General features: G+C 35.9%; 4 non-coding genes across 4 annotated transcripts; all 4 read right to left on the bottom strand.

Annotated features, from left to right (window-relative positions):
• Positions 1 to 10242: 10242 nt before the first annotated feature.
• LOC114195738 (small nucleolar RNA snoR31/Z110/Z27) lies at positions 10243 to 10338 on the bottom strand. Its single transcript, XR_003606571.1, has one exon. It is a non-coding gene; the product is annotated as a small nucleolar RNA snoR31/Z110/Z27 (small nucleolar RNA).
• A 296-nt stretch (positions 10339 to 10634) lies between these two features.
• Positions 10635 to 10724, bottom strand: LOC114195748 (small nucleolar RNA snoR31). The gene has a single exon (XR_003606579.1). It is a non-coding gene; the product is annotated as a small nucleolar RNA snoR31 (small nucleolar RNA).
• A 120-nt stretch (positions 10725 to 10844) lies between these two features.
• On the bottom strand, positions 10845 to 10985 carry LOC114195702 (small nucleolar RNA snoR136). Its single transcript, XR_003606535.1, has one exon. It is a non-coding gene; the product is annotated as a small nucleolar RNA snoR136 (small nucleolar RNA).
• Positions 10986 to 11122: 137 nt separating this feature from the next.
• Positions 11123 to 11206, bottom strand: LOC114195746 (small nucleolar RNA SNORD25). Its single transcript, XR_003606577.1, has one exon. It is a non-coding gene; the product is annotated as a small nucleolar RNA SNORD25 (small nucleolar RNA).
• Positions 11207 to 14981: the final 3775 nt, after the last annotated feature.

Genomic DNA, 14981 nt, shown 5'->3' with positions numbered 1-14981 from the left:
ATTATAAATCATTTTCCCAAAATCGCGGGAATTTAAAACTTTATTACATTGATAAAACCAACTTAAATCCAATTTTTATAAACACAATACATTATCCAAATCAGTCTCATTATAAAGCCAAGTTCTATAATTCTAATGACTACAAGAAATCCTTAAAACTCACAAAATGATGAAACACTACCACAAAGTTTCCCAACTAGCCCATGCTCCGGATCTACGCTCCACCAGAACCACCTGCAGCGTCATCTGCTCCCGTGTACCGCGTACACGATCATTGCCAAACACAGGCAGATAGGGTGAGCTAAAGGAATATAAACATATGCAACAATTTATATAACAAAACACACACATTAAAGGAACTTCATCCTTTGGTCTCATCACACATGGCCACCACCATGTAATCATGTTCTACGTCTTTGGTTGATAATCTCAAGTTATCGTTGTTGTCCAACCTACAAGCCACCACTTGTAGAACACATGCGGGAACACTCACTATTTCGTGCCATAACTCAAAGAATGCTCGTGTTACCCTTCATCCTGAGCCACAACTCTAGGAATACTCCAGCATCTGACCCTCGAGATATCGCCCAAAGCCTCGTAGACCATGCACATCCAAAGCAAGCAAAACATAATGTATGCTTCATCAAAAATCGCCTGGCGCTCCACACGAGGTGCCAAGCATAAAAGGCTTTCAGATCGCCTGGCGGGGGACACGTGCCGCCAGGCGCCAAACATCTCTGATGCTACTGTTTCTACAAGTAATGCCTGGCGGGAAAACCCTTATCGCCAAGAGCTACACGCTTCAATTCTCTACTGGTTTTGTAGCTATCACTTATGGTGAAACACCACCGCCAAACGCTACACCATTACTTGTGCAGTACTGGTTTTTAAGCACCTAAAACAAAGTAAAATCAATCCATTCACATTTCATATAAATATTCCTCCTTTAATTCCATGCTAGCATTCAATTATAAATTATGAATAACGCATGCTCAAATAAATATAAGCACCAATACTCTAACAATTTAAGCACATGATCCTATGCACCAATACAAATTAATATTGACACACACACATTCACCAATAACCAATTCTCCACATGTGACTAACCCAAAGGAACATTCAAATTGATAGAGACTTACCACATAACCCAATCATGCTTCATTCATGTATTTTAAAGACTCTAAAATCAGCAATATTGAGTAACATATATCTCTAGCTACTGACCTCCAAATCAAATTTTATCCACCGTTTAAAGTGAAGAACTACATGTTATGGACCACCTATCAAAATTTCACCTAAATCGGACGGTTAACGGATCGGGAAATGTAGTTTTACGAAAACTGCGCAAACCAGAAAAAAATAGTGACGTCTAGCGCCCAGCAATCAGGAACCTTGTGCCTGGTGATACAAAGCCAACGGCGGGTGGTTCTTGCTCTGCGAAAATACGAAAAACAACATTTTTTGTGAATCAGAGCACCACTCGCATCTCTGGTATGGCGCCTGGCGGCCAATTGCGTGCCACTAGGCGATTCCTGTAGTTCCAGGAATCCAACAACACTTCCCTTCGTGCGAACCTCAACCAACCCAACCATCCCGATTTCCTTCAATTTTGACTCAATATTCACCACTCAAAGATTTAGGATCACAATTCATCCAATAAATTTGTAGTTCATTACGCAATTTGCTTTACAATTTTCGAAACACCCAATTCCTCAACCCCAACATTCATTCATAGCCAATCTCATTTGATTCCCTCGCACTACAGTTATTCCCTTCCTTTTGGTCCAACTGTTGTTAAAACACCTTTTCCACCGAACCAAAGCAACCCAAAACATGCAGAACCTGAAAATCGAACCAAAACGAAAAGCGTCGTTTGGCGGGTGTTCTTCACCGATAGTTAATGATCAACCCAGGAAACTGGGTGGCGTAGCTTGCGTCGCCTAACGACACTAAGCTCACCACCATGCGGTTCCTATCAGGAACCCAAAAAAATAGGAAAAAATTGCATGTGTCACTTGGCAATAAGAAATAATGCATATTCATTTCATACAATAGCCATTAACCAATTACAAATGAAATTACGAGTTCAGCACCCCTAAACTGGCTTTCCTTGCTAAACTTGAAAGTTTTTGACTCCTTTTTTGATCAAAAATGGCTTCTCTTTAGTTCTCCCACTATTAAGCTCCAATCCAGCACTCAAACCTCACGTTTCACTCTGGATTATCTCTCCCTATTGTGCAGGATAATGGTAGAATCAACTAAACCCTATTTCTTACCTCTAATTGGGCTTTTAATTAGGACATAATGGTGATTAATTAGCCAAAACGAAAAATGGGTTTAATGGTGATGGTAATTGCTATTCAAGGCCATTATTGAGTTGTTTTTCAGCCCCTCTTAGGGGCTCCATTGTCAGCTAGGGTTTTCTCTGCCCTTTCGTATTCATACTAAAGGTATTTTTAGCAAAAAGAGAGTTTAAGGTGAGTCTACCAAGATTTGAACCCACCACCGTGCCAATGTCCAAACCAATGCACAACCATTTAACCAACTCATGTTTCGTGATACTTCACATAATTCTATAAAGTACTCTCAACTTTTTGAGTTAGTACTTTTCCATGTCATACATGTCAGAACTAAATGCCATAAATGCTCCCACTAACTGCATTGATTAATTATTTATTTATTTAATTAATTAAATTTCACGGGTCTTACACGGACCACTTCTGTCGCCAAGCGCTAACTCTCTGGTTTTACTCTGGAGTTCATTTTGTAGCCTATCTCATGGTGGTTTACACCGTTCCGCCAGATGTCACACCAATAATTAATAATTTACTGGTATTTGACACTATATAATAGGTTCCAATGAATCTATCTACACAGGACACTCAATTCACGCAAAATACGCATCCATGACAAGTAAATACACTTTTATATCATTAAGTTGAACTCAACTACACAATATCACATGGTCATACATCAAAAACAACCATATTCTTGCTTTTATACATATCGGAGAATCATAATAAATCCACATAAAACCATCAAAGCAAAGTGTTATACCTAACACACAATTATGGATAATTAAACAATATACAAATCAGGAAGAACACATAATCATTGCCCCAAAATATCTCACGGAAAATAAAATAGTAATAATGATAATAATATAAAAAACAACAAAAAATAATAATCATGATAATAATAATAATAATAATAAAACAAAACAATAAAAAAAAATAATGAAAATAATAATAAAATAAAATGAAATAATAGTAATAAAACAATAATACTAATAAGATAAAATAGTAATAATAATAAAATAAAGCAATAATAATAAATAAAAAAGATTAAAAAAAATCATAAATAAAATAAAACAATGATAGTAATAATAATAATAAGAAAATAATAGTAAAATAAAATAGTAATATTAATAAAAATAATTATAAAATAAACTAAAATAAAAATAATAATAATAAAAGTAATAAAAAATAGTAATAATAATAATAATACAAATAATAATAATAATAATAATACTAATAAAACGAAATTTTAAAAAATAATAATAATGAAATAAAATGAAATAATAATAATAAACTAATATTAATAAAATAAAATAATAATAATGATAAAATAAAATAATAATAAAAATAAAACAACAATAATTATAATAAAATCATCAATAAAACCAAATAATCACAATGATAACAAATATAATAAAATAATTGTAAAATTAAATTAAATAATAATACTAATAAAAATAATTATTATAAAATAAAATAAAAATAAAAATGAAATTAATAATAATAATAATAGTAATAGTAATAAAAATAATATAAATAATAATAATAATAAATGAAACTATAAAAAAAATAATAATTAAAATCGAAAGGCTTATACAGGCATGACACCTGAGAAGATTTGTCAAACGGGAGGAAGGAGAATTCTCTTCCAAAGCAGAGTGAGAAGGGCGATACGAGTAGCAACCACGAAGAACGTCAAGGTACCAAGAGAGGCGAGAAGAAGGCACTAGAATGAGGGTTTAGCCCAAGAAAGATGATGAGTAGGATGTGAGGTAGAAGCCACTAAGAGGGGTGATCAACTATATATCAGGAGGTATCGCAGGAGACGAAGCCATTATATCGCAGGAGGTATCAATGTCGTATATACATGTCCCCGACAGCACATGCCACTCATCACATTCCGTGACGATGATTTCCAAGCTATTGACCATCAACACAATGACCCAATGGTGACCTCAGTAAAGATTGAAGACTTTATAGTAAGAAAAACCTTGGTGGACCAGCATAATTCGATGGATATCCTATACTAGGACACTTTCAAAAAGTTAAGAATTTCGGAGGCAGAAATCCAGCAATACTCAGAGCGAATGAATACAAAGGGCTACATTGATTTATTCACCAAATTTGGAGCAGGGAGAACAACGTTGTTGAAAGGGGGAGCTACTTCAACCTAAATGAAGATAGTTTTGATGATGTTTAACAATGTAGAATTAATCATGTTTAAGTTAGGCTGTCAATATGAGATTATCACATGTAACACAAGCCTGCACTAAGTTGTAATTGACCATCACACTCTTACTTGTGCAGTCATAAATTGATTAGTCATTTAACTAATGGATTAGTTGAGGGAACTGCACTAAGACAGTGTAAATACCCTCACGATAATCAATTAGGTAAATTCCTAATCCATTAATGACAACAAAGAACTTTGTATAAAAGCTGTTTTCAAAATCAGTTTCAAGTGTGGAAAAGTTACAAATCACTGAAGAGCATTCTGAGAAACTGCCTTCTGAGATTCATAGAGTTCTCAAGCATTCCTAAAGATCATTCAAGTGAGGATTCAAGGAGATTGAGGGTTGATTCAACCTTGATGGGTCTAGCTTGAATCTAGGAGCAAATTCAAAAATTTGCACTACAATAGGTGTATTCGTTTCTTGATTCCTTCTGATTGTATTTCTGAATATTGTTGTTTCACTGTGTGAGGTGAAGGCCTAGGTGCAATTGTGTAGAGGCATTGTTCCTAGGGGGAGTTCTTGATTGGTAGATCAAGATCCTTGTTTTTAGGTTCTAGGATTATATAGATGTTCTTGTAATTCTTGGAACTTAATTGAGGTAGTGGAATCCTCCTATGTGGGTTTACTTAGGAGAAGACTGGACATAGATTCATCTTGAATCAAACCAGTATAAACCTTTGTGTCTTGATTCTTTCTCTTCTCTTACAATCTTTCTTGATTACTTTTAAACAGTCCATTAACACAGAACTGCAAAATTGATTAATTGGATTATAAGACTTAAAGATACTTTCAAGATTCAACCTAACCAAGTGAAAGACTCATTAATCAATTTGGATTATTAGACAAATCTGATTTAACAAACGTTAATGGTAAAAATTTGATACCTTATTGTTTACACTCATATCTCTTATAATATTTTGCTAGGGAGACCTTCTTTGAACATGCTTTGTGTGATGATATTCACATATCACCTAACTATGAAATTTTTGTCAACTTCGGGAGACATAATCATTGTACATGTAGACCAACCAATTGCGCGCAAATGCTACGCAAACATCTTGAGAGAAAGACCCATACACCAAGGAAAGAGCCCAACGTCGCTACGATACCAAAATCAAACCCAAGTCTTTTCACTAGGTAAATCTAGTGTGGCGAATAGTAAGTGCTGCCCGGAAACACTAGAGGAAATTCTCGGCCAACTAGGAAGGGTCACTACGTGTCAAGGAAGATGTGGGTAAGTGCACATACAGATTGGAACACTTGTCAAGTGTTCTTATTCCAGCAACCTAGAACGCCTCAGATCTAGTTAATTTTCAGACTTCTTACGAACGATTTGTGGGTTGGTCAAGAAGAATTTTGGTCAAAAAGGTTTTAAATTGACGCATTTTCATCGCTAAAGCACACACGCATTTAAGTTAAGTTAATCAATCAAATACTTTTTTAGTATTTTCTCTATGGGAAAGAAGCTTTATCAAACTAGATGATCCCCAATATTTGTATCAATGGGAAAGGAAGCTTCATCGTTCTAGATGATCCCCCACATTGATAAAATAAATATGACACAATATGATCATCCTAGATGATCCCCCACATAGATAAATTAAAGGCTGACTTACTGACCTAGGAAGACAGGAGGCCGACCACATCTTAGCCAGGATTGTCGGGCACATCTCAGGCAAGACACATGTTGGCAGCGTCACGACCACATGATCTTGTTTCAATCTGCAAATCAATACTATGTCATCTATAATATTATATTTTTTACGAATGACAGCTATGGTAGTGGACTTGCCAACCCTAGACAAAGGGAGTTTCACTCGAGGATCTACCCACTCATACCTCGGATGGTGCAGGGACGAAAGCTCCTCCGCACCAAAACGATATCACTATATTATGCCTATTGGAAGGATAATAAGCAGAAGAGGATGACATATCTAGAGTAGTGTGATGCAGGATACACTCGACTAAAGGCTGGCACATTTCTTAAGTTAATCCTTTACTCCAACATCAAGACCCCACCCATATTTATAGTGGACTACCTTTGCAACGATAGGCATCCTTGACAAAGTGGGATTTAACTCCATCTAATGTCGGGACACTTCCTTTAAAAATCCTACCTACAACATCCCATCATTATGACAAATTAGCATCAAATGGCAAGCCGAGTCAATACCTTTTTCAACGCATCTTCACACATCTCACTAGATATTAATGGCAGCAACATCTCGACCAACCACACTCTTGTTTCACTTCGTTCACTACGAGACTTGGGGGGAAAAGGTTGGTGTATAGGTAATAGGTCGACCATATCCCGACCCTTCTGTACGTGAAAAGGACAACCACATCCAAGCCCTAGGGAGAGGGAAGGAGACGCATGCACAAATCCAACAAGCAAAGGAAAAGAGGCCAACATGGTGTAGAGATCAAGTACATCTCAGCCCACCGCCTGGTCGGGTATATCCCGATCCAATAATGGCCAGTTGAGTAAGGACGATGATGTACAGACGAGCAACACGTAATCCCACTAAATATGAAAAGAATTGATCATTGACAAGATACATACGAGAAATTTTAGTCAATAAGGAAAAAAGTTGAGTTACATACAAGCAATCTAAGTCAATAAGAAAAGAATTTATCATTGACAAGGTACAGATGAACATTTTCAATCCATAAGAAAAGAACTTACAAATGCAATCTTAATCAAAAAGAAAAAAGTTAATCCTTAATGCGAACGACCCACAAATAATAATATGTTTGCCAAGTGAACAATACAAATTAGGGTTTAGTGCCTACAAAGAGGTATGCTATTCTCACTTTACTACATACGCCTCATATCAAATCACTTTTTGAGTTGAGCATCAAAGTGCTTGCATCTTTTAATGTTCTTATATCATAAAGCTTGCACAAATCTATGTGAAAAGAAAAATATATTTATTACTTACATACAACCGGTACTCTTGCCATTTTTAAGTTCAAAGAAGGGGACCCCACAAAGATCTACCTCGGCTCACTAACTAGTCTATCCAACAGTCCACTATTTAATCTTGTTGGGGTTTATCTCTTTTAATCCACAAAAAACTCCTATATACCAAACTTTGCATCTTTCATTGAAAATTGCGTTCGGAAAATAAGAAGAATGAACATAAGGATGACTAGGCATCGACCCAGATAGTCGTTTTGAGTAAAGCTGAGAGGGTCCTTGGACTAGTTTCTCATGTACATAATAAGAAGGCTCCTTCTATTTAGTCTATAAGGGCCGTTTTTCCTGCCTACATATTCCTATGTGTGAAAACAAGTATATGAACAAAACATGAAGATTGGGTTGGTGTTCAACATTACTGTACACAGTAATGACAATATAAATAAAGTTCGCGACCCTATATAGGTAAGGAGGGGCAGTATGGGAGGTATTGCCTTTAGGCCCAATAGACAGAATTTGGCCTAAACATCTTTCATGGAAGGTTTTCGAATCAATACAGTTAGGACTGTCTGTTTGCAGATGCAGATGAATAAACTCTTTTTTTCTTTTTTGCGTTGTAAGATCAGGGGAAATGAAGTTGTGTATCCAAGCTTATTCGAAAGAAATAGGTAGCTTGTAACTTGCCACGAGGTGATAGCTAGATTGATGCTATCAAATATTGACTATCTGATTGCTCGGTTCACATTCCTCTTTCATATATACAATTTAAATCGAATCCCTAACAGAAAGAATGAAATGTTGGACCTGCATTGGTATTCATTACTATGACTATCGACAGGAGATCTAGATCCCAGAAATGCTATTCATTACTATGATATCTGCTATTCCCAAAACTTGACCGGGCAAAGAACATAGGCTGACGTTTCGCCTTGAGTTGAAAACTGCTTCACTAGGCCGGTCTGATTAGAGATCGAAGAGCTTTTATAACTCAGGAACTAGAAAGCGAAGAGGAAATCTTACTTCTACCTTAGATGCAGATCCAATAAGTCAAGTCAATAGTTCAAACTAAACATAACAAAAGGGAAAATATACTTATGAATCGACCAGATCCATTTTTGGTGTGAACTAAAACCGAACCTATCAACTCAAGTATAGAACCAAACGAGTCTTGCTATAGAATTGATAGCGTTTCAAAGAAAAACGGAGGCCTGAAGAAGACTAATAATCTAATCCAATTCGTGTTTGTGCATTTAACCTTGTTTTAGAAGCTTTCTTTGACGTGATATTGAGAGAATGGAATATAGGGCTTTACCAAACTTATGAATAGAAATACAAAGCACGATTAAACGGTGCAAGCATCGAGAATCAGTCAACTCCTTCCTATGCCTCAAGCCAACGCTACTTCTTTTGTTTGCGACGTGTCAGTATTGTATCAATTCAAATAATTAAACCATTTTTAGAAAGACTCAAAATTTGTTGATCCGTTCAACACCGTTGATACTAAAGTTGCTTCTATTAACGAGGAACAGAGACCACACCGATAACACCATCTTATCCCCTTGGAAGAGGGTTGGTTGACGATTCCTACTACGTACTAGATGGAAAGGGGTGAAAGATTCCTACTTTAACTGGCTAACAATTTAGCAGGCTAACCAATTCCAATTCATCTTCTGGGTTCCCGCCTGGCCGATTGAGCCGACGAGATTCAAGAACAATATATCCAATCGTGATCGTTGTTCAACGACGAATTCTTCGTCTATTTGTGAATGAATAATTGTTCATTCGCTATTTTCTAACTATTGGATCAACTACCAGGGCCTTTAATAACCTTTTAACGACGCGGGTTAATTCCCAAAAAGCTAAAGCTAAAAAAGCGCAGTGCTATCATAAATGAAAAGAGGAAGCGAAGTGACCTTGAGTAAGAAGCTAAGGGGGCATGATGGTGATAAGAGGGATTTCTTTCATCTTCGTCTACGCAGTAAGGGATATCGATTACTGATCGTAAGGGACGGGATAACTGGTTCAGCGGCAGATCCTAATTAACTTTCTGGGGACTCCGTAACTCATTGCTTCCACTCTTTCCAAAGCTTGTGGGTTCTCTGCTATAAAGAGACTAGTCTATTTATCATTTAACGGATTGCAGAGCGTAGAAGCATTAATTACTGGGATATCGAGGAGTTCCTCTCCAACTACCGGAACTTACACCGAAACATGAGATATTGTACAAGTACAAGTACACAGAATACATCCGCTACAGTGGAAACAATGGCATCTGTAGCTTCACACCTTTCTTTTTGAATGGGGCATCAACAGTAAGAAAGTCAGTAGTAATGGTACCATCTCTAGTTCTTTACTGATCATGTATGTTTTCTGCAGCAAAGGACGGAAAGAAGTAGACGAGTAGTAATATACCCGGATAGGCAAGGGTGGATGAATGAGTAACCATCTTATACATCTACAAGTTGATTAAAAAATTCACTGCAACATAAAAGAAAAGAAGGAATAGCGGGTCGGCAAAACAGCTAAATCCTTTTAACGGGTCCCGCTTTCACTGAATTGCTTCTTTTACTAGCTGAGCTAGAGGATGCCATGCCTATTTATTTTGTTAGACACCGAAGTGAATAACTAACTGGCTTAACAGTCTGTCCCACAAATAGAAGCAAGTTGATTTTACTAATAAGTAAGCTTGGTGTCACTGGTACTGATCAGATCGGGTAACCATACCTTTACCTGTTTTCAGGGTATCCATCAACCAAATCCATCAAAGTGTGTGAAGTAAAGATTTAATTACATCATCAGAAAGGAAAATTCAATCTCATCCACAGCAGTATTCTGCTGTGTAGGAAGGTGTCCTAAGATTTTTCCAATTTCATCACATGATGTAACAAAAACCGACAAAACAGCGTTTCAACAACCCAAAATACAAATTATTATGCGATGCATATGCATCCTCCTCCAACTGAGATTAGAAGTGATCGAAAAGAATCTACACAGAGATACACTTGTGCAATAACCATACCATATTAGGTCAAAATGTCAAAATGTAGGAGTAGAAATGTATGTATTAAGAGACGGGCAAAAACATCCTCAAAACTGGTTTTAAGGTGGCAAGACAACAGATGATTGTAAAGAGTAATGGCACCGATGAAACTGTGCAAGCATGCTTGCTTCAAAAAATATGCAGATTCAGAAGCATTTAATTATTTTTACCATCACTCGTAATTACTCAGATCAAGTGTTGGATTATATATTTAGCTTCATCCTAATCTACAAATATTCAAAATTCAAATCAAGATAGATCTCAAACCAAGAAAGCAAAAAATTATAGACATAAAATCAATAGATGGAAAATGACAAGAATAACCCTCAAATTATGAACACCAAAAAAGGGGATTTAGTTCCCCGACGTCCAAATGCAGCATCAAATTGCAACTATGGATAGCGAGGGGAACACGCATTTCGGCTTAAATTAAACAACGCAAAACACTTAAAACAAGTGCAAGCGAAAATCTCAAAGAAAATTAAAGCCTTCCAAGATTAACACCCAATTGAAACACGAATAAAGAGCAATACACATAAAAACCGAAACACACTGATTCTACACACGAAAAACTCTAACCCCTAACCAAACGTAAAATCATTAAAAAAGAAACTGGTAGCAAAAAATAAACAACTCAGTCCCTTAGATGTTCAATAATGTTTGCGATCATAGCCGCAAATCATTACAGGTCTGTAGACTCATCACAGTTGAAAATATTGCAACCGAGGTTATCCAATCGACAAAAAAAAAAACAGACCCACAATAAAAAACCAAACCTTTGGTAGAAAAATGAATTTAGTTGCTCTGTTTGCTCCCAAAACCAATGGATTGTGGAAAAGATATTAAAGAACAACACAAATAACTATTGCTTCAAGGGAACGAGTCGAATGGGAATGGAAGTAATCCGCACCGACCAGATAAAGAAGCCTACGCTGGATTTGGGTTGGAACTGTTAAAGAAAGAGAAAGGAATGAGAAACCCTAATTTCGCATGCAGGGGCTAAGACGGGATATGGCAGATCGCAAGGGAGTGTCGTATATATACTGAGGATTGGAGTAAGGAAGGGACCCTCTCATTTGCGCGTTAATAGCGAGGCATAACGGTCTTAAAAATTTTAATTGCCTTTATAGTTTTTTAAACCATTTATTTATTTTTAAATATATTATAAAAATAGCATTTTAATGAAAATTTATTACAGCATAAAAATAAGATTACTATCTTAATGTAGATTTCACGTAAATGAGTGTTTACAATTAAAAAAAATTATAAATAAAAATAATTCTCATATAAATAATCTTTTTATAAATTTAAACAATTAAATATCACATTAAATAATGTTTTTATTTATAAAATAACTATGATAGACGACTTGGACACATGGTCTAACGCTCTTGTATATATTAAAAACAAAATATTAATAATTGTTTCTCATCCTAAAATTTATATGACCACTTTAACATTTGTTTCCGTCAATATGAAGAAAATTTATTTCAAATTGATGCTATAGTCTAATTAATAATAATCATATATAACAATTTTCTTAATTCTTTTATAATAACAAACTAAAATTGATAATGAAATTTTATTGTCTCATTTTTTATACAAACAACACATGTATTTTAAATTCTAAAGTTAAAACCATAATCTCATTCCGTGAAGAATTGGTCAATTTTGTTAAATCTAACGTCGTCTATATAACAAATGTGTGAATTTAATGATTTAGAAATATTAAAAATTGAAAAGTACATACGTGAATCACTCTACGAAAATGGTTTAAGAAAATGAAGATTTTTTTATTTAACTAGAAAATTAATTTATATATAAAAAAATTAAATTTGACACCCCTAAAATTTTTATTCATGTTTCGTCACTGTTAATATCTTGAAAATCGATAAAACCGGATTTTGAAAGCCGGTAACACTGGATTCTGAAAGCCAATAACTTCGGTTTCTGAAAGTCGATAACTACAAACCAAAAGGGTAAGAGTGAAATTATAAAAAAGTTGGGATAGGAGGAAAAATTGGGGGTGCAGGAAGAAAAACCCTATCATTGTTTACTCCAGAACCTTTACGAACCTGAATTGTGTTTTTGTGGATCTCCATAAAGTATTGGGCCCATACACACCGACAAATTTAGTCTCTTTCTTTCTGCACTTTCCCAATTTCTAACTATATCCCATAACTTTGAAAATGAATATTTTATCCTTTATTAAAGTAACTTTTGAATTATCTAATCTGAAAATCTGTTGGAATAAGTTTCTCAAAACATTATTTTTGGAAATATTTCAGAATAAATGAAATCCATTTTGTAACCAGTTTTAGAGCAAAATTTTTAGTACAAGCTTTCTGGATATATATATATATATATATATATATATATATATATATATATATATATATATATATATATATATATATATATATATATATATATATATATATATATATGACACATTTCGAAACAATTTTTCCCAAAACAATCTTTCAAAAACACATGCAATGTGTTATGAAATAAGTTTTTTCAAACAATTTTTTTGGAACATAAATGATAACTTCTGGAATGAGATTTTTGGAACAATGTTTTTTTTTTTTGAAATGAGTTTTCTTTTAAAATGTACGTAAAAATTAAATGAAAAAAATATTTTTAAATTATCCTTGACCTCAAATTTTAAATAATATAAAACTATTAGTTGTACGGAACATCATATTTTACATTCAATCCTAAAAGATTTCCAATTGCAAAAAGATTTCCAATTGCTGATAGATATTTCAGTAAAAATGTCTTCCAAATTGAGAGCATGTAAAAGAAAGTAAAATTAAAGTTTCGGAGGGGTGAATTTACAAGTGAAAAAATGTATTTGCAAAATCTAAAATTTGTAATTACACTTTCAGATTGCATAAGGGGGAGTTCTTTCAATGGTGTGTGTGTCTTATCAGATTTTGTAATTGAACATATATTTTGCTCTAACTACTAAAACTTAAATTATAATTTCAGATTGCTTAATTTCAAACACTTCCAAAATGGTCAATGTAAAACAATTTCAGATTATACAATACCCAAAAAACTTTGAAAACCTGAAAATTGATGATTGTTATAAACTAAAATAAGAAGACAAACCAATCATGGTGGTATGGTAGTATGCCTAAGTTTGTTTATGGCATGGTGGTATGCCTAAGTTTGTTTTCAAAGTACATTCTTGGATGATTGTAACAGTTACCTTTCTCATGTCCCATGTTCATCTGATTGCTCCTCATTATTATAATCATGCGATGTTTTATTGAGTAGATTACTCTATTTAAATGGGATGTCACATTTTTATGGTATCAGAGCATTCGTTCCTTAGTTTATGTGGCTATGCGTTTGCTTAACTTTCGTTGTGTCTTCTTGTCGTGTTTAGATGAGTTTCCAGTCTAACCAAGTTTCTAATGGTTCTCCGTGTGTGTCCAATGTTATGCACCCCCTCGTATAGCTCCTCCTCCACCCCCTAAGGGCGATGGAAGAGATCTGGCTAGGACGATCGAGGCAATGGCTGCAGCTTTGACCCAGCAAAACAATGCCATGTTGCAGCAGCACGAGGCGGCTATGCAACGCGAAGAGGCCTTTCTTGAGCAACATGGTGATGCAGCAGATGGAGGCTGCGAGACAGGTTGTTGAGGATGTTCAGAGGCAGCACATGGATGCCCTCCGCCAGTTAGGGGAGAATGCTGCTGGTGCTCAAATGTATGGTCCTCATCCCCAACCTCCACCCCCTGAATGGAGTTTGGAAGACTTATTGAAGCACCAACCTGCCAAGTTTGATGGCAATATGAGTCCCAATCAGGCGGACCAGTGGATGAAAGATATGGAGCACATCTTTGATGCCAAGAGGTGCCCCAACGAGAGTAGGCTTGCTTTCACTGTTTGCATGCTCACATGGGAGGCTGAGCATTGGTGGGCCAACATGAGGCTGGTTATGGAAGAGAGGCATGAGGAGATCACATGGGAAGCCTTCAAGAGGAGGTTTCTTTCAGAATACTTCCCAGACAGCGTGAGATACGCAAAGGAGGTGGAGTTCCTCCAGCTGACACAGGGGGACAAGTTAGTGGCTGAGTACGCCGAGAGGTTCAAGCATATGGGGCATTTCTACACCATGCCGCTTGATGAGGAGTGACGCTGCAGGAAGTTTGAGAATGGTCTCCGAGGAGACATTCGCTTGATGGTAGCCCTACTTTCCATCAAGGACTTCGCAACCTTAGTGGAAAAGGCCAGGGTTATGGAGAGAATGAATGTGGAGGTCGAGGCCCAGCAGCAGCCACAACAGAGGGTTAGCGGACCATCTGGGTCCAAGCGGAGAGTTGAAGAAAAGAAGAAGTCGTATGCTAGGCCTCATCCACAGCCACATGGGTCTAGAGGCTTTTCTTCCCCGCCCAGCAGGATCCAGTGCCATCATTGCGGAGGACCGCATGTGAAGAGTTTTTGCCCGCAGCTATCAGGGTTCCGCAGGTACA

This window comes from Vigna unguiculata, chromosome 8, assembly GCF_037176805.1.
Source record: "Vigna unguiculata cultivar grain cowpea cultivar isolate G323 ecotype 2 chromosome 8, ASM3717680v1, whole genome shotgun sequence".
In the NCBI taxonomy this organism is placed as follows: domain Eukaryota; kingdom Viridiplantae; phylum Streptophyta; class Magnoliopsida; order Fabales; family Fabaceae; genus Vigna; species Vigna unguiculata.
This window is presented reverse-complemented; position numbering and strand designations above follow the sequence as displayed.